General features: G+C 34.9%; 1 protein-coding gene across 1 annotated transcript in view; it reads left to right on the top strand.

Annotated features, from left to right (window-relative positions):
- Positions 1-20,620, top strand: part of LOC126778971 (neogenin) — a 137,848-nt gene that overhangs the window by 25,387 nt on the left and 91,841 nt on the right. The window lies entirely within an intron of this gene.

Raw genomic sequence — 20,620 nt, forward strand, 5'->3', positions numbered from 1 at the left:
TATACTCGTCATCAAAAAAAAAAGAGTTACAATTATTAACTTGGATCTGTTTTTGATTAGAATTTCATAATAATTTTATAAAAATATGTGGAAAATGTATTTCCCAGTTAAATAGAACACGCTGTATATTTTGATTTTTTAAACTATCAGCTTGGTATATAAATCCTCATAGAACGAACACACTTCTAACATTGCCGTTTAATTAAAAACTTTTTTTTCCAAACGCGTTCGACCCATTTCTGTCCGATTAATATTTCATTGTATCGGAGCTAGTACAATGTAATGTCAATTTTGTTGCCTGAAAACATTTTAAACACCGCACCCTGCATCTGCTCCTGATTAAAATTCCCCAACGATGTCTCACTTAAATAATAAAACGCAATTTTTGTATCCGTACGGTAAATTTATCGCGCGCAAACACCAACCTTTTGTGTATTCAATCGCTAAATAACACGCTTTATTTTTGTTTTCAGGTAATTCACACATGTATCTGGCGTTATGGGTGATAATTGATGCTGTATGTCCGCGGGCTTGCAATGTTTTGATAATTTTATATGCATGCGATTCAAAAAGAAACGGAACGATATGTTTGTCCTTTTCCAATAGCGGGAGACAGATAAAAACAACTTTGACCGTGAATTTGCGTGATCGTGATATCATTGGTCGAAATCTAAAATATTCAAGCCGAGATGGCCCAGTGGTAAGAATCTTAACCGATGATCGTGGGTTCAAACCCGGGCAAGCGCCACTGAATTTTCATGTGCTTAATTTGTTATTATAATTCATCTCGTGCTTGACGGTGAAGGAAAACATCGCAAGCAAACCTACGTGTGTCGAATTTCACTGAAATTCTGCCACATGTGTATTCCACCAACAGGCATTAGAACAGCGTGGTCGAATAACCTCCAAACTTTCTCCTCAAAAAGGGAGAGGAATCCTTAGCCCAGCAGTGGGACATTCACAGGCTGTTACTGTAAAATCATCCATGGTATTCATTACGGATTCGTGAAAAAATTGCATTTTGAATATCGAAACTTTGAAAGTAAAATTAAATTAATGTACATATACAAATAATAATAATTATACGAAATATATACTACCTATTTTATTACTTACGCATTGTGTATTGTTATAGTGTAGCTTTATTTTCGTTTAATAATATACTGCTTTTACTGAATATTATTAATTATGTATGCCAAATAAATAAATACAAGTAAGTCTATGGAATAGCTCCAAAAACCTTCTCCTCAAAAAGAGGAGAGGAGGCATTTAGCCCAGCAGTGGGACATTCACAGGCTGTTACTATGGAATAGTGTTGTATTATAGTGTGTTAAATAAATATATGTTAATCGAGAACTTTTTGTAGTGCACAATATGCCATGTAGCGCATGACGAATCGGTTGGCGTGGTTGGTAGATACTTGCCTTTCACGCCGAAGGTTGTGGGTGCGATTCCCATCCAAGACAGACATTTGTGTGCATGAACATGTCTGTTTGTCCTGAGTCTGGGTGTAATTATCTATATAAGTATGCATTTACAAAAGAAAAGTAGTATATGTAGTATATCGGTTGTCCGGTTTCCATAGCACAAGCTTTGTACAAGCTTAATTTGGGATCAGTTGGCCGTGTGTGAAAAATGTCCCAGGATATTATTATTATTATACAGTGGAGTTATAAGCAAATCGCGTGGAATATGTAAATCTAAGGTTTGTTTATATCTGATCCTTCTGCCATTGAAATAGGCATTAGGTAGGGGTTGAATACACGTTTAAAGGTCAAATTTTAACCGTACCATTTTTTGTTCACGCTAAATGAATTTTTGCTCGTTCTATGGATAAAGGACGTGCGCGCGTTTTTCCTCAATGATAATATAATTCAGATGTGTAAATAGCTCAATGATTTTACGTTTTTAATCCTTTTGTTTTTACGAATGAAATTTTATTGTTAGCTTCGAAAAATGTTTTAATTGTTTTATTATATTTGTTTTTGTTACATTGCCTTATATAAAAACCTCAATAAGTAAAATCAACTTTAAATGCGTAATTCGTGTTTCCTGATAGGTACAATGTTGGTGTCTTCAAATCCAGAGTAAACTGGTTTCTTATAGGTAAGCGTGCTACATCCTAAACCGTGTCGATGCTTAACATCAGGCAAGTCAACGGTCAAACGTTGGTCTATTAATTATAAAAAAAGGCCTTCAGAACGCGATCGTGATATGTTAGTGCTATGCGATATTGACTTTAATAGTTATAACATTCGAATGATATACGTATCAAAATAGCGTATCAACGTGAGTCAGTTTTAAATATACCACAAGTGGGATTATAAGTAAGTTCTTACTGATAAGAACTTTCTTTCCTTATTCTAGTTTACGGTATCATAAATAAACATTTTTGATTTATTATATATATTATTATTTGACGAGCCGGTTGGCGTGGTTGGTAGATACTTGCCTTTCACGCCAAAGGTTGTGGGTTCGATTCCCACCCAGGACAGACATTTGTGTGCATGAACATGTCTGTTTGTCTTGAGTCTGGGTGTAATTATCTATATAAGTATGTATTTACAAAAGAAAAGTAGTATATGTAGTATAACAGTTGTCTGGTTTCCATAGCACAACCTTTGTACGAGCTTAATTTGGGATCAGATGGCCGTGTGTGAAAAATGTCCCAGGATATTATTATTATAAATAATCTCCTCTCTTTCTTACAAGTGCTTATATATCATTGGAATAACTAAAGTAAGACAAATTTTGATCAGTAAGTTGGATTAGTGAGGTCGTGTAGCTTAGCTATTTAATGGGTGACCCAGTGTAATTACAGACACAAGGGACATTATCTAGATACCAAGGTTTGGTTTGCTTTAGCCTTGTATGCTATAGTCAATGTCTTGTAATACGCCAATGGTTACGTCAATAAGCAAATACCAAACAAGGGGAAGCTGCATCTTAGCAGGAGTGGATGCCTTTGTTTATCGTTGGATTATACAGAATGTTTATATTGTCAAATTCAAATTTTATTATTATTATTTCTCATTTTCACGGATATGAGCCTATATGCCTTGGTTTATATTTGTTTTTTTAATTTTATTTAAAGTTTTGTTGCGAATTTAAAACACAAAATCCCCTATCAAATTACCCATGAAAAGTATAAAATCAAATCCGTTCCTGGAGTTTAAGCTTGCTACATACCAAATTTAATAAAAATCTTAGATGAGGTGTTGCTTATCAGACGGACATATAGACAAACAAAGTTCCAATTTATAAAAGTGTAGCTCTATAAAAAAATAATTAAGTTATCAATTTTGAAAGAAAATTCTATTTAGTAGAAGTAGTAAAAGTAATTAATAATATCTGTTGAGATTAAAGTTTAAAATTTTAAAACATATTTGATTAAAATTTAATTTTATAGCTTGAAAGTTTGAAATAATAAAAAATAAACCCCTTTTTATGAATTTTTGAAGTTAATAATTTGAATTTTATATAGTTTAATTCCACATTTTATTTTATATCTAAATGGTATAATATAAAAATTTTTTGCCTGTTCGTTTTTTGGTGCAACGTTTTTGAAGTAGCACCGCTTCCCCTCAAAGCAGTATATCAAATATACAGACCGTTGCTTTGTCTTAATTTTTTCTTATATGTCTTTTTTTATAATAACTGCCGTCCGACTCCGATCGCAGCGCCACCTACCGTTCCATCCGCTTAGAATCAGTTTAGTGACATACGTACATAATTATTAACATTTAATGTCCCCATCCTAAAGCTCCATGCGGCCACCCAATTCACAAAACGAAATTAAAATACAAATAAGCACTTAAAGTGATGTTAGTTCAAAATGGTTTAATTTAAAACGTAACATAAATAATATATACGGATCAAATGTCGTGCCAGCAATAAATCGTCACGACAATGGAGGTCCGATCGCGAGATACCCGGTACTATTTTCATGCATCTGCCCGAGTGGCAGGCCCAAGTTGTGGACACCGAGCGGCTATGAAAGTATTTGTCTAGGTATTCTGCTGGGATAAGGTCTTGGTCTGTTCCATATGGGTTAGAGAACAAATGTTAACCAAGTGTGATTCAACCCACACACAATGACTTGTCTGATTGACTGTGAAATAGCCTATGAGCTATGGAGATTATTATTATATTAAGTGACCGCTACCGTCTATAAACATTGATGTTGTAAGAAATTTTAAATATTCCTTACATCGCCATATCGCCACGAACTTTGGAAATCAATATTTTGTACCTTGCCTCTGTAGTTACATTGTCTCATTCACCCTCAAACTGTGTGGGTTACCAAAACCGCCACATAGCAATACTTGGTAGAATATACGATGAGTTATGAGAGCTTGATATCTGATTAGTAATTGGATCTGTCTGTCTGTAAAGAAATCTCAGTTACAGCCCGGGATTGCAAAGTTGCCAGTATTAACACACCGCGCCTCGGAGAGCACGTTCTTTAGTTCGAACTGAAAATTGGTTCTTCGCGTGAACTTTCTCCAGTCATGTCAGATTGCTTTTAAGTAGCATTACGAGGGTAATGCACAGTGTACTTGTGTTTAGCAACTTGATACTTGTGCGGTACAACCGCCTGCGCAGTTGGCTATATTGAGAGACGTCTTTGGAATCGTTCGGGAGGATATCAATTTATACTAACCAGTTTCCACTATCGGCTTTGCCCACGTTAAAGCGGGTGAGGTCCAGGTTTTAAATATCCTAAATAATTTCTGTATCAATGTATACGATTTCATGATGATCTGTTCAGTAGTTTAGACGCGAAAGCGTAACAAACAAACGTTTGCATTTATAACATTAAGTTTGTTTTACCACGATCGAAGCCGCATCGTCGCACTAGTGTTTAATATTTAGCTTAAATCACTTTGTAATATAAGTCGATCTCTAATTAAAACTCGCTTATAACTTGAATTGAACCATCTTAAGATATTTCGTTACGCTTTTGTTTGAAACGGATTTCGTCTCAGGCTTTCAAGGCATTGTATTATTCATTAAGAAATGCACTTTATTAGTAAACAATACGGTCGTCTTTCGATTGAGCTAAACCGTAATCTCTTAAACAAAGGGTTGATGTATTAGGATTTCAATCTGTCACGGGTCGAGTTGCTTGATTATGTTTAAAAGGTAAACTTTTATATTTAAATATCCATCTGATGTCAACTTATGAGTAAATTATTTTGAAGTGGTGTGAGTGAAATTTGAAAATCGAATTTAGGTGCAATGTTTGTGTACTTAGGTAGGGCCTTGTGCAATATTCTACCGACAAACATCAATACTTTCTTTGTTGTGTTTCGGTTTTGAGGATGAGTGAGCCAGTGTAACTACAGACACAAATGATATAACATCTTAGTTCTAAAGGTTTTAAGGTTCTATATAATATTAGTCAGATATTTTGTCCATGACTTGTGACGATTTGCGAGTTATTCGAGACATAGAAGCAAAAACACTTCCAATTTCCAAACTCCAGGTATATCTTGAAATAATAGCAATTGGCCCTACCTAGGATTCGAATCTAAGATCTCCGAATTTGCCGTATAAGATATGTATCTACTAAACTGAGGTTGCTGGAAAACCTGTATATTATATAAATATAGCATTCAAATATTACATTTCATTTAAATAATTCTTATATTTTGTGAGTGATAAAATATTTTTTCAAGCCTTTGTTATTGTTCAGAATTTCACACTTACGCAAAAATTTATTAAAAGGTGCTATCTATAATATTCGTTGTAAATTGACGCTTATTCCTTTATATTTAAGGATCAAAATGCCGTGCTCGTTTGGTTTTGTTTTGTTTGAAGATGATGTTTGAATTTTTTAAGTTAATTTGTGAAATTTTAGCCTTTATTAGCGGAACGGTTATCCATGGTTGGTAAATATGAGGATGTTTTGAAATATTCTGGTAATTTAGTAGCAAGTTGTCGTGGGAAGCCGGGGTGGGTGGCTATTCTATACTTCTATACTAATATTATAAAGAGAAAATATTTATTTTTTGTATGTTTGTTTGTAATGGATAAACTCAATAGAGCCGAGATGGCCCAGTGGTAAGAACGCGTGAACCTTAACCGATGATCGTGGCTTCAGACCCGGTCAAGCACCACTGAATATTCATGTGCTTAATTTGTCTTTATAATTCATCTCGTGCTTTTCGGTGAAGGAAATCATCATGAGGAAACCTGTATGTGTCTAATTTCATTGAAATTAGAATACATTCTACCAACCCGCATTGGAGCAGCGTGGTGGAATAAGCTCCAAACCTTCTCAAAATGGAGAGGAGGCCTTAGCCCAGCAGTGGGACGTTAACAGGCTGTTACTGTACTGTACTGTAAACTCAAAATCTACTTAACTGTTTTTAAAATTTCTTTCACCCATAGAATGTATAGGCGAGTATCAGGCTATATTTTGTTTCATAAACAAATTAGAAATCTCTGCAAAAATTGCAATAGCCTAATCCATGGTATAAATTTTGTTCCTATAAACGTCATTATTGGCGTGAAAAAGATAATTGTTCAACCCGAACGTAGTCGTGGCGGGCTACCAGTAAGAAATGAATAATTATTCAGTAGTGAACGCATACATTCAGTAGTGCGCTATAAATTAAATTCTATTTTAGTAATAGCATTCATCTTGTTCATTAAATCCTTTTAATTTTAGACGCATTTAGTTCTCAATCAGTTCTTAAAAGAACATACATTAAAAATATACACGCGATTTAGACACTTATATACATGTGTTAGAGTTGATATTCGCATCGAATATTATTTAAATTTATTCAATATTGTACTTCATACAATGAAGGTATACAATGGCGACATCTCGTTCCTAAATCATAATATTTTCAAGCGATTTGAAGCTCTACAATACGGGTATAAGGTAGGTTTTAAAGTAAATGTTTTCGAGGATAATCCATTGTGGTTAATTGTATAAAGAAAGTATGTATAATGGAATACCGGTGTAGGCAGGCATGTCTGAGGTTAAATTAGACGACTTACCGATTCAGCAGATGTTAGGGTGCGACGGGTATAGCGGGTTGTAGGTCGATAGTACAAGCGGGAATATAAATAGGGACATTTATTTACTTAAATACATATCCAGTGTTAGAGCTAGTGCTTTGCTCCAGTGACGAATTCATGGGAGAAAAACTGGGTTTTGTTACTGTTTTAGCTCAATAAAATAAAAACAAAACGTATGCGTAAACATATAAATAAAACGTCATGCTAATCTTTTTTATTTTAAATTAGTGGCAACATTACGGTTTTCAGACGGGGATTCCACAGGTATCCCTTTTATATAATTCGTTTGATAATTCGTCTTTTACTATTATCTTTGTCAATCTCCGGAGAATCTCCGGTTATTCTAAACAGCCGGAGAGAAAACACCGCTAGTTAGAGCTATACATCTACCGCTTAACGGCTTTGTACAGCTGTAGTCCAGTTTGAGTGGTGAGTTATCCAGTATTGACATGTATAAGAGTAAGAGTTTAAGTTATATACATAATGTTCTACGGTCAGATTGGGTCTTAACTTAAATATATACACAATATATATTTATATTGCAACTTGATTTTGTTAAAATTTCTAAGCTGATTTCATACTGTTTATATTAGTTAAAGATACTTTCTTACTGATATTATAAAGTGTTTGTTTGCTTATTTGTTTGTTCGGCCTTCACGTCTTAACTACCCAACTAATCTTCACGACATTTTTTGCCTACACAATTTAAATATTAAAATAAAGTTATCAAAGTCAATTATTTTTTAGCTCGTCGCTAACAAAAGCGCCACACGTGTGGTCCTGATAGAAGCGTTTGTCTCTCAGTTTCGTCTCCTCCCTGCGTGTAATCTATCTTAAGACGAGAGATGATGTATGACGTTTTCTTAAGTTACAATGTCTTTAACGTATTTTTATCTGGATTTCTGAAATATCTAAAGATTATCTTCAGCTGGGGAACTTTGCTTGTCAACCTCCGACTTGATCATAGTATGCTTGTTTATACAAAATGAAAAACTGTTCCATTCGGTTTTGATCTCCTTTAACAATATATATATTCTGTAAGAAGTAATTCAAGATTCTCACAATAAACGGTCGGTACTTTTATTTACTAGCACTTTTAATTGGACATGTTATAGCCTTTTTTTTATAAAATAGGAAGGTAGATGGGCCACCTGATGGTAAGCCAATAGACATTGGTGCTGTAAAAAATATTCATAATTCCTTACATCGTCAACGTCTTACTGGTGGTAGAGCTTTGTGCAAGCTCGTCTGGGTAGGTACCACCCACTCATCAGATATTCTACCGCAAAACAGCAGTACTTGTTATTGTTGTGTTCCGGTTTGAAGGGTGAGTGAGCCAGTGTAATTACAGGCACAAGGGACATAAAATCTTAGTTCCCAAGGTTGGTGGCGCATTGGCTATATAAGCGATGGTTGACATTACTTACAATGCCAATGTCTAAGAGCGTTTGGTGACCACTTACCATCAGGTGGCCCATATGCTCGTCCGCCTTCCTATTCTATAAAAAAAAAAAAAAACGCGTCTTTAATCTTGAGAATTAAGATGTAATGTCCCTTGTGCTTATATATTTGTACTGCCTTACTCACTCGCAACCGGAATACAACAATACTAAGCATTGCTGTTTAGCGGTTGAATATGTTATGAGGGGGTAGCTACCCAGACGGGCTTGCACAAAGCGCCACCACCAAGTAAAAATATATTATAGTATAAGTCTATGTGTGTCACATTAATAAATTATAATTAAATATAGAAAACTCCTCGTTAAAACTCGTATTGTAACTAACTGCACAAAGTACGCTACAGTATTATCAAAATTAAAACCCGTTAAAAACTATTTGTATAAACACGGTTATATTCTGGGGGGTGCCCTGGGGCTTTCTCCGCGAATTCTAAAATTTTGACGATGATTTTACGAGACAAACATTACGTTCAGCTTTTAGACAAATTATATTTTATAACACCAGACGGGAGGGAAGCGGGCCAGAAAATGTGAGGTCGCGAACAGGGTTGTCAGTTCAGAAATAAAAGTCCATTGTGTTCAAGGATGGCAGTAATGGAATTTTAAACAAAATTGCGGTGAAATATTTTTTTTTGATGGATCATGTTATTTTATGGATCATGTACATAGAAGAACAAAAAATATTTGAATCGATAATCGCCATTACAAGTACGAAACGTCGTCTATAAAAATGTTTGTATGTATGTACAATGTATATACAGGAATTAATCGGAATGCAACTGATGTTATCCTAAACTTAAGGAATTGTTCTTTGTTTTATAATAATTATAAACCACAAATATTTTTAAATACATTTATTTTACGATTGATCTGATAGTTTTGTTTGTTTGTTGGAATTATCGCGACCCATTATGTATAATACGCTATTTCACTAAGATGACACGTAAGCCAGCGCTAATGTCCGTTTCACTATTTATTAGCTTCCAAAGATACTTTTAATACTTTAAGTCGAGATGGCCCAGTGGTAAGAACGCGTGAATCTTAACTGATGAACGTGGGTTCAAACCCGGGCAAGCACCTCTGAATTTTCATGTGCTTAATTTCTGTTTATAATTCATCTCGTGCTTTTCGGTGAAGGAAAACATCGTGAGGAAACCTGCATGTGTCTAATTTCATCGAAATTCTGCCACATGTGTATTCCACCAACCCGCATTGGAGCAGCGTGGTGGAATAAGCTCCAAACCTTCTCCTCAAAAAGGGAGAGGAGGCCTTAGCCCAGCAGTGGGACATTTACAGGCTGTTACTAAAGATACTTTTGTTGTTTTGAAGATATCGCTGTTTCATTGCACACTTGCGCTGCGACCTTAAAAGTTCAATAATAGGGCTTCATATAAGATCCTGATGTAACTGACTCAAATACTGAGTCTGATTCTAAGAATATATCTCCTATGAAAGTAATTTAACTGGTAGTAACTGGTAATGTGTGTGGTTATTGTGGGATGAAAACTGTACCCGGCAATGGTGGGGAGATTTACTGCCAATATAATATATAAATAGGCAAAGACAAAGTCCAGTCCAGAACTTTTTTCTTTTCTGTTCGAAGATGTCTATTAACGAGCTTTAGAAATTGGTAACAAGAGAAGCCAAAATAATATTCGATACGTGCAAACTCTCACTGGTATATAATTAGTATATAACCGTCCAATATACTATTTTGTACCATATATCACATCACTGTGTAAAGTTTGTCTTAATTAAAATATTAGGACATAACTTTTATATTTCGGTCATGGCACTCGAAGCTTACTTCAATCTGGCGCGGTGCCCGATAATTAATTATTAAACCATATTTAATGGGTAATTTTAATTTGCAAAAGTTCGTAGCTGCGTTTGTCGGTTTTAAAATTCAAACTCTAAAATTCACGTTAATTAAATAGGTTAAAAGTTAATGTTGTGTGTAATTTTGGTTATGTTATGTTGTGAACATTTTTAATTGAGTTTTTGGAACGGGCAAGGAGAATTGCGTTATAAATTAACTTCATACTAATTTTAACTAAGTACAATTAATAAACCTTTTTTTTTAAAACCGGCATACATTTAAATAAATTCAAAAACGAATTTGAATAGTATTGTTGGATAAAAGTTTGGGCAAAGTTTTAGCTCAATCGGTTGGTTGAAGTAGTTGAATACCAGTGTTGGTGATTAATGTGAATGTTACTGCGTTGTACGCGCGACATTTTTGTATATCTTTAAAAACTTATATAATCATGTATTGGTTGATAAAATAACTTGAAGTTTTTAAGAAATAGATTTGTTGAAATTTCAGAATTATACCAGTGCCTTCTCACAATCCTATATGAAATTAAATTTGGCAATTAATCTCACAGTTTAGGCTGTGAATTAATAGCCAGCCAGGACATTGCATTTTATGTATTATACCGTAACAGCCTGTGAATGTCCCACTGCTGGGCTAAAGGCCTCCTCTCCTCTTTTTTGAGGAGAAGGTTTGGAGCTTATTCCACCACGCTGCTCCAATGCGGGTTGGTAGAATTCACATGTGGCAGAATTTCAGTGAAATTAGACACATGCAGGTTTCCTCACGATGTTTTCCTTCACCGTAAAGCACGAGATGAATTATAATCACAAATTAAGCACATGAAAATTCAGTGGTGCTTGCCCGGGTTTGAACCCACGATCATCGGTTAAGATTCACGCGTTCTTACCACAGGGCCATCTCGGCTTTTATGTATTATAACTATCGTTAATGTCGCCATTCGATATAATAAATGTTTGGAGTTTATTAGGCGCTATTTATTTCTATATAAATCCCAAAAACGAATTTTTAAGTTTGAGCGATTTTTTATTAACAAACATACATTTATAATGTATGTTTGTTAATTTATTCCGGTTAAATTTTGTAAGCTGAATCATACCACTTCCTTTTATCCTACAGAGTTGATATTTCATTTTAATTAAGGAACTCCTAAGGGGTCAACGACATAGAAATGCAATTTTGTATACATATAGAATCTTGTTTTAAAAAGGGATTTTTAACTATTAATTTATTATTTTGAGGCATGAAGGCCAAAAATAATAATCTGCCATAACTCCCATTATTTGCGGTACCGTTTTAAAAACAACAAAATCAACCATTGTCTTCCTGCTTACCGATAAATCCTGTTATTTTTATTAGTAGGGATAATTGTTAAATAAACAGACAAAGGAAGTTGGGCGTCTCATCTCGTTTATTATTAGCGAGCAGGTGCGCTCGCGGCGTTCAATAAATATAACTAGTAATTATGTGCTGTCGTGTCGGTTTGTTCGTTCGAACTGCGTCTAATTACAGTAATGCCATAAAATGATATCCTGATATTTATTATTAGATAAATTATGAAACTATTTTGGGTTCATTATTTCAGGATAGTTTCTGTTTCGAATCGAAAGATGTAACGATTTTACGTATATTTACATGTAAGTGACAAGTTAAGTTAGTTAAGTAGACTCGGCAAAGCCAATATTCTTGGGGGTTTGACTGTATAAAAAAATCGTGACCGCGGTGATCCATTTTTTGCCATTTATCTACCAAGTGGTAGATGTAAATCTTACTTTAAAAAAGAAGTCTTATTATTTTGTACAAGATTGTATATATGGCAAAAGCGTGGAGTTCATATTCATTGGTTTAAATACAGGAAATATAAATTTAATTATATATACTTGACTATGTAATTTTTATTTGAGGAAAAATGCAACTAACGAGCTCCTTTCTGGTTCTTCTCGTTAATATAATAATAATAATAATAATATCCTGGGACATTTTTCACACACGGCCATCTGATCCCAAATTAAGCTTGTACAAAGCTTGTGCTATGGAAACCAGACAACTGATATACTACATAGACTACTCTTTTTTTTTGTAAATACATACTTATATAGATAATTACACCCAGACTCAGGACAAACATTCATGTTCATGCACACAAATGTCTGTCCTGGGTGGGAATCGAACCCACAACCTTCGGCGTGAAAGGCAAGTGTTCTACCAACCAAGCCAACCAGTTCGTCAAATACTATATATATTGTATATATAATACTTTTATAATTTGAAAATGTAAATTTTCTTCGTAATTCGTGTAATGTTGTCATCATAACGGCGTTTTCCAGAATTCTAAGAAATGTCATCGCCGCGTGTTGTAGTCAAGATGTCGCTGTAGGAGTTTTATGATGCTTAATTAATTCTGAGCCCACAATTCATCCTATTATCTGATGTGTAGGAAACATCTCCCGTAAACCCACATGCGAAGGGTATCCAAACCACATGAGATAGCTTAATGTAACAGAATGGTAAGGTGTTTTGTTCGCTGGTTGTTTTTAACTTAAAATTATAATTAATCTTGTTAAATGACTGATTGAATGATTCAGAAGTATTGTAAAAGCATTCTTGAATGAAGTGAATTTAGATGTTAATCATGTTATATAGAAAATTAGAGGATATTGAAAGTATTGTATTTTTGATATAAAAATGTATACCATTTTTATATCAGTTTTGAGCAAATTTTTTGTTTTTAAGCGTCACCTTTTTTCTGATAGGAATTTCTTATTTAAATGCATATATTCAGTGTAGCATTACACTTTCTTATTTATAGGCAAATTGAAAACTACCACCGATATGAAAAAGAAGATGCCTTCAAACTCAACTAGATTTTACAGATGCTAACTTTTATTATAATGTAGTTTGAAACCTGTATGTGTCTAATTTCATTGAAATTAGAATACATTCTACCAACCCGCATTGGAGCAGCGTGGTGGAATAAGCTCCAAACCTTCTCCTCAAAATGGAGGGGAGGCCTTAGCCCAGCAGTGGGTCATTAACAGGCTGTTACTGTACTGTTGTATATAAAAATAATCCAGTAATTTTCCTAAAATCACAACCATCGTTGCCCACCGTACGTACATCCGATACGGCTGTGAAAGCAAACTATTCGGAACGCCGTCGCCTAATGCATATTCATACTATAATCTGTTTCTTCACACGCAACTTGCTACTTGTGTCTCCGAGATTAGTATGGAAATGATGTACTCTTAAACGGTTTCTGCATCCGTTCATGCAATAAAATTTAAAAATATGAAAATACTCGCTCGTAACAGAAAATTGTCTCGACAAACTTCAATGTTGCATCCAATCATAGATAATATATAGGGTTACTGTTTCTTCATGTACGCACTGATAAAAATACATACACTTTTCTCAACACGTTTCTGTAAATGCAGAGGTGGCTTTAGTAAGAACTGCATAGATCAGATAGGTCAAGTGATGGTGACATTTTGACTGTTGAACAGTTATCTTTCATGTTTTTTTAAATTTCACGGGCATAATTGTTTTCTAAAAGAACTGTGTTCAGATAATAAAGTAATGGATCAATTTGTAATGATTTAAAATGTTGATAACAAACATATTGGCTTTGTGAAAGGTAATGGCCATAAAAATGATTAATGCACTCATTTGTCACACTCGTAATATCCTTTATGTACAGTTCTGTTCACATCAGGAGAGTAATACTTAGCTTATAAATTTAAATCTCATGTTAAAAATAAAAAAACCCTTGATAAATATCACTCGTCAAAGCATTTTACTGGTGGTAGGGCTTTGTGCAAGCTGGCTGGGTAGGTACCACCCACTCATCAGATATTCTACCGCAAAATAGCAATACTTGGTATTGTTGTGTTCCGGTTTGAAGGGTGAGTGAGCCAGTGTAATTACAGGCACAAGGGACATAAAATCTTAGTTCCCAAGGTTGGTGGCGCATTGGATATGTAAGCGATGGTTGACATTTCTTACAATGCTAATGTCTAAGAGCGTTGGTGACCACTTACCATCAGGTGGCCCATATGCCCGTCCGCCTTCCTATTCTATAAAAAAAAAAAAGCATCTTGTAGGACATAAATAATTAATAAGCATTTAATTGTATTCCGGATAACAGAATTAATATACGGTATACCTATGTAGTGTAACTACTGGCTTTCATGTTGGTTTTTTTGCATACAATCTACATTTCGAAACGGTAGGTTTTGTAGGGTAATATTAATTATGTAACATGGCGATTCAAAAATGCTTATAGGAACCAACTTGAACATTGTTTGGTTGTTGGTATAAATGGTGAGAAGAAGAGTAAGATAATGGGAGATATCTAAAAGTGGGAGCTGAGGTATCCCCTCAACTCCATTCGCTCGTTCTGGGAAAATATGTCCATTGATCGATATTTTGCGGTTAGACCGTTGACCGCATCCGTTTTTTTTATGACGAGGCTCAACGGTAATGTCATATGACACGAGTTTTTATGACTATCATCGAAAAACTTCTTCAATTACATTTTGCGTATCGATGACTCGAATTACCGGTTCTTAAAACCAGATAATGAGATTTAGGGATACTAAGGTATTGGTTTTATTATAAATAAATAATTTATGCCCCTGTGAAGTGATTCCGAAGAGATATCTTAATATTTTTTGTACATATATGGGAAAGTAGTAATGGGTCTCTGGATTAAGGGTTAAAGTGTTTCCTGTTTCAGTTTAAGCCGCGACAGTATCGAGTTTTAAAGCCATGTTTTATGTTGCTTCGACCTAAATATTCACGACTTATTTGCTTTCGTCGTCACATTCCAGCTGCATACAAACAGATTTTCTCAATTATTTATTTGATTGCGAACTAGTAAGATTGTATATATTAACATTTAACCATCAAACAATAATCTTTTGCAAGTTACTGCTAATAAAAGAATATGTACAAGGTACAAAAAATTGAGCATTCGCTATAAAACTTACTGACCAGTGGCCAAAAAAGAATTTACAATTGTGTTCCAGAATTTACTTAATACTTACCGCTAAATTTAAACGCAATCAGTCCATTTATTGTGTTCAACTTTATCAATAGTCGTTTCAAGACTGCTCCGAAGAGTTTTCTCCATTATTAAGTTACTTATTAAGCTACCATCGATGATATTTATTGATGTGGTTGCTGCTGAGTTATTAAATTTCCTGCTGACGAAGACTCATGAAAGTCTTCGTCAGTAGCTTGGTGTTATGGCATTTATAGTAATATTTATATTTACAGATCGAACAACTTAGGTATTATTTTAAGCACTTACATTCACAGCGCTTAAGTGCACTCTTTATTCTTTCTCATAATCCGATGAGACGGCAAGATGTCACGAAAGGAAAAAGTTCAGGGACACGAATTACTTCTTTAGATGTTTGCCAGGCACGAAAGTATAAGACCTACTTCCAAACTGCTGCTGATAATTCCCAGACAAAAAAACTCAATAGCATTTTACTACACCAGACAGTCAAGGTTAACTTTAAAAGCTAGCCGCTAGAACCTCACAAGGCAGTCAATTCGCATTTTTAATATTAGTAGGAAAATAATTCATTCAGGAATATTGTGTACGGAATATACCCTAATTAAGTGAATCCAAACGTTAATTTAACGGTAGTTAAATGTTGACCTTGAGTCGTCTTATATTTCGATATTGTGAACGTTTTTTTTTAAACCAAATAAATTGTTTTTTGAAGCATAATAGCCATCACTTAGTAAATAGCTCTCGGTGGTGAATAAAAAGCTCGGCACAGTTTTGTTTAACGATAAGTAAATTGACACTAATGGAATTGAAAGCGGCTACAATGGAATATTTTTGGTTGAATTTTTTTGCTTGAAAATATCGGCCGTATTCGCTTTAGGTTTATTTCCGAATATTTAGCAGTCTGTTGACTCTATGAACTTGTACATTTGTATATTTATTTATTGTTCCATTATAAGGTTACTCGTCTTAAAGAACTTACAGCCAGTAAATGTCTTCCTCCTGGGCTAAGGCCTCATATTTGCGGAAAAGCTTTTGATTTCAACCATGATGTTCCAATGCAAGTTGCTGGATCATACATTTAGCATGTCTTTTATCAGAAACATGCGGGTTTTCTTAAGATATTTGCTCCACTTTTGAGCAGAAGACGATTTATAAACAAATTAAGCACATGAAAATTCAATTGTGCTTGCCTGGATGTGAAAATTCTTCAGAGACGTACACAACTGGGCCATATCTGCTCCTTAATGAACTTAGTGCTTTGACTATATTTGTGTCGGCGCACGGATTGGTTTAGTGCTATGACCGGAATAAAACTGAGTAAGTTTTATTGGCTATTGACTATGGTCCGTAACTCTATTGGAAGAAGGGTGAAAGTCCTCCAAAGCTGAAACTAACACAGAAGGATTAAATCCTTTGTAGTTATTAAGTACTAATACAATTGTAACAATATATTTACAACGATAACGTTATCGAGTTCCGTGGAATTCGTCGTGATGAGACTATACACGATGGGTGATGATATTGGTTCCGTGGGAATTGGGACAGGTCATACTGTGGGTCGCTACATGCGTTGACACATTGGCCCGGTCTCATATCAGGAGATCAATGTTAGAAGCCAGAGCTGCAGCTTAAAATGCTGAAGCGAATAAACGGCGCAAATATTCCTATTTCAAAATATTAATAAATACACAAGTACACGTAATACATTTTATTATTTGTTAATTTTAATATGTTTACACTTCTGAGATCTTTTTAAATCTAATTTAAATTATATATCGTTGATTCGATGACAGTCGTTCATTTCTCTTTTTATAAAAGTACGGGAAAACTATTTTTTTTCACTAAGCAATACCAATAACGTTCTGAAACCGATTATATTTTTATTAAATCGGATACAATAAAATAAATTGTAATTATTAAATATATTAATCGAAGTACATAATATACAAAAGTATTTCTAATACTACGTACGTGTGCCGTTTGCTTTAAAACACTCGAATCTTGTTACTTGAACCTTGTACTAGTAGTGTGGAAACATTTCTATAACACATACACGCCCCGTCTTATTGCCTCCACCGTTGACAGGGGGGGGAGGGGTCTGGTTCACTTTTCTCCCATATTATTGGAATTCTGCTAGAATTCTCGCTGTCATTCCACGAAAATGGTTTGTTTGCTGTTTTTAATTTTCATTTGTATATAGTTATTGAAGTGTTCAATGTAAATAAAAGAGCTTGCGGCTATGTTCACAGTATTGATTATTTTGATATAATCATTGATAATCGTTGAGTAAACTTGAGTGGTAGGGTCTGGGTAGGTATCACCCACTTATTAGATATTCTATCGCAAAACAGCTGTACTTGGTATTGTTGTGTTCCGGTTTGAAGGGTGTGTGAGCCAGTGTAACTACAGGCACAAGGGTCACAACATCTCAGTTCTCAAGGTTGGTGGTGCATTGGCAATGTAAGGAATGGTTATTATTTCTTACATCGCCAATGTCTATGGGCGTCAGTGACCACTATATACATACGTCGCGAACTGAGATGTTACGATGTGGTTGCTATTACACTGGCTTACTGACCATTGTAATAACCAAAGTAACCGACATAGCCCGAAGTGGGCCTCCCTACAAGGTGGACCGACGACTTAGAACGAGTCGCGGGAAGCCGTTGGATGCGGCAGCGCAAGACCGGTCAACGTGGAAATCCTTGGGGGAAGCCTTTGCCTAACAGGACGTCTTTCGGCTGATATGATGATGATGATGATGACTGACCATTGAAAAAACATAACAGTTCCAGATTTCAAGGTTGTTTATTTATCTTTACTCCTGTCATTAGGCTATATCGATCTATCTATCTATCAATCTGTGTCGGCAAACCATATAAATAGCGTTTGTTTTTTAGAAAATAACTTTTGCTAAAACAACTCACCATCAGGTGGCTAATTTACACGTCAGCTTTAACAACTATAAATATGAAAATGTTTTAATTCATAAGCTAGTGTATATTAATTAACAAAGTCAGTTTAACGATTTAAAAAGTTCAACTATCATTTTTTTACCGTCGGTCAGCAGTCAGGTAACGCACTTAGCCGGCTCTTTACAGCAGAACCTCTTTGAAGTCTCGAGTGGCCCTCTCGCCGAGTGGCGGGAAATATTTTATAATCTGTGCGTTCTTTGCTACGTTCGGATACGCGTATGTGCATAAACGATTATGTTTTTTTTTATTCAGCTTTATTTATTTTTTTTCATCGTTGTTGTCTTTGTGTTATTATGATTTTAATACTGCTTTCAGTTTAAATATAATTTACAAGCAATTTAATTCATAAGGACCATGTATATTTTATATAGCAGTTCGTTAGTATTGAAAAACGATTTATTCAAGTCTATACGGTCCCACTGCTGGGCAAAGATTGTCAGACCGGTCTCCTGCTTTGATGACCTAGATCTTGTCGTGTGAGCCGAGATCGTCACTTCATCTTTATCTCTGTGGGTTTCTTATCAAATTAATTATGAGCTAAATATTGCCATCATTAAACACCCTTCACAAGTCTACACGTGCTGGCTCTCAATGTTGCCGCCTAACTGTGACATCAATTCCATCGCGCACGAAGAAATTTGGCAACTCTTTTCTTTGTGACACCATTAAAAAATGGTATTCACGTCTTCCCCTCCTCTCACAACCCGGGTTCCTTCAAACGAGGCGTGAAGAGGCATCTTGCGGGCCGACAAGGGGGGAGCGACTAGTGCAGAACATTCTTCCCGACTGTACTATTGCTGCCGTTGTGTACTGCCGTTGTCGCCTTTGGACTCCACTACCACTTACCATCACGTGGAGTGAAGTGATTTGCTTTATACGGTATATATATAAAAAAAAAACAATTCAGATGATTTGTCTCATTATTAAAATTATAACTGGGTTAGTATTTTTTCATTTACATAATTGACTTTTCCGTAATTAGAAAACTACAAGTTCAATCACAATTGTAATAATTATGACAATTAAAATCAACTGATTTTTTAAACAATAGAAGAATGGATTTGATATTTAATGAACTAATACCTTCCTATAAGTACATAGATTTCTCAATGGAAAAAAAATCGATGCTGTACACACACAAAGATACTCTTTCTAAATTCAGCTATAATAGTTACTTCGTCTGTTTGGGTACCGAAATCGATTTCAATTGGAAAGCGATCGTGAATTCAATACCAACACAATGGTTTGACGATTATCGATTAGTAATCAGATTTGCAAGTTGATGATGATGTTCTCCTAACCAATTTCGGTCATTTTGGACACTAAAGAGTCGCCCTTGAGAATGTACGCCAATCATATTACGTGGCACTTATTATAGCTCAGTGGTTATAAGGCGTGACCCGTTTAATGGACATGTGTTTAATTGTGTGTGTGTGTGGAAACCTGCTTGATAATCTGCCACGTGTATGTAAAAGTTGAGGAGGGCTTAGCCCAGCAGTGGGACATTTACAAGCTGTTACTTTTCACTTGTACTTTATTTTAGTATACAAGTGCTCGCTATACCTCTCATAATTCAATGGAACAGCAAATCCGACACGACCGGAAAGACGTTAGGCGCACGACCAACAGCTTAAAAGGCTTTTCGGAGTATTAACATTGCCAAGTCCCAAACTCCGGGCTGCTATGAAGGATTAAACTAGGAATTTGATTGAACCCAACACTCGAGATCCGCAGTCTTTGAAAGACAACCACTAGATCACCATTACATTTTCAAGTTATTCATCATGATTGTATTAATATTGTAATACGTCATAACAAAAACATTGTGACACCATATTAAAAAAAAAAAACAAAATGGTCCGTGACCGTCTCAGCAGTAATAAACACTCTTATGTTCTACATGTGCGAATGCTTACATTTATAAACCCCTTATGCTATTGCAATAAAGCTCCTATTCCTCCAGCATTAATATATAGAGAAGACGGTTTATTTCAAGACTTAACAAATTAATTATCAAATATTAGTTAACTAACAAATTATTTGATTTTGAACTTTATATTCTAAATATAAAGTGTAATATTGTTTGTGAAACTGGATAGACTTTGTATACACTATATTTGATTTCATGTTCTATTTTAAGGAGATTAAGGTTTAAATTGAATTGTTAAATCAATAATGGTGCTTCGGTTTGTGAATATTTCGTATTTGAGAGTTCTGTTCGTAGCTCGTTAATTATTTAATGGTTATATGTTGTGTTGTTTATAATACTGGCGCCTTTGTGTTATTAATAATT

Source organism: Nymphalis io, chromosome 28 (assembly GCF_905147045.1).
Source record: "Nymphalis io chromosome 28, ilAglIoxx1.1, whole genome shotgun sequence".
NCBI classification, from domain to species: Eukaryota; Metazoa; Arthropoda; class Insecta; order Lepidoptera; family Nymphalidae; genus Nymphalis; species Nymphalis io.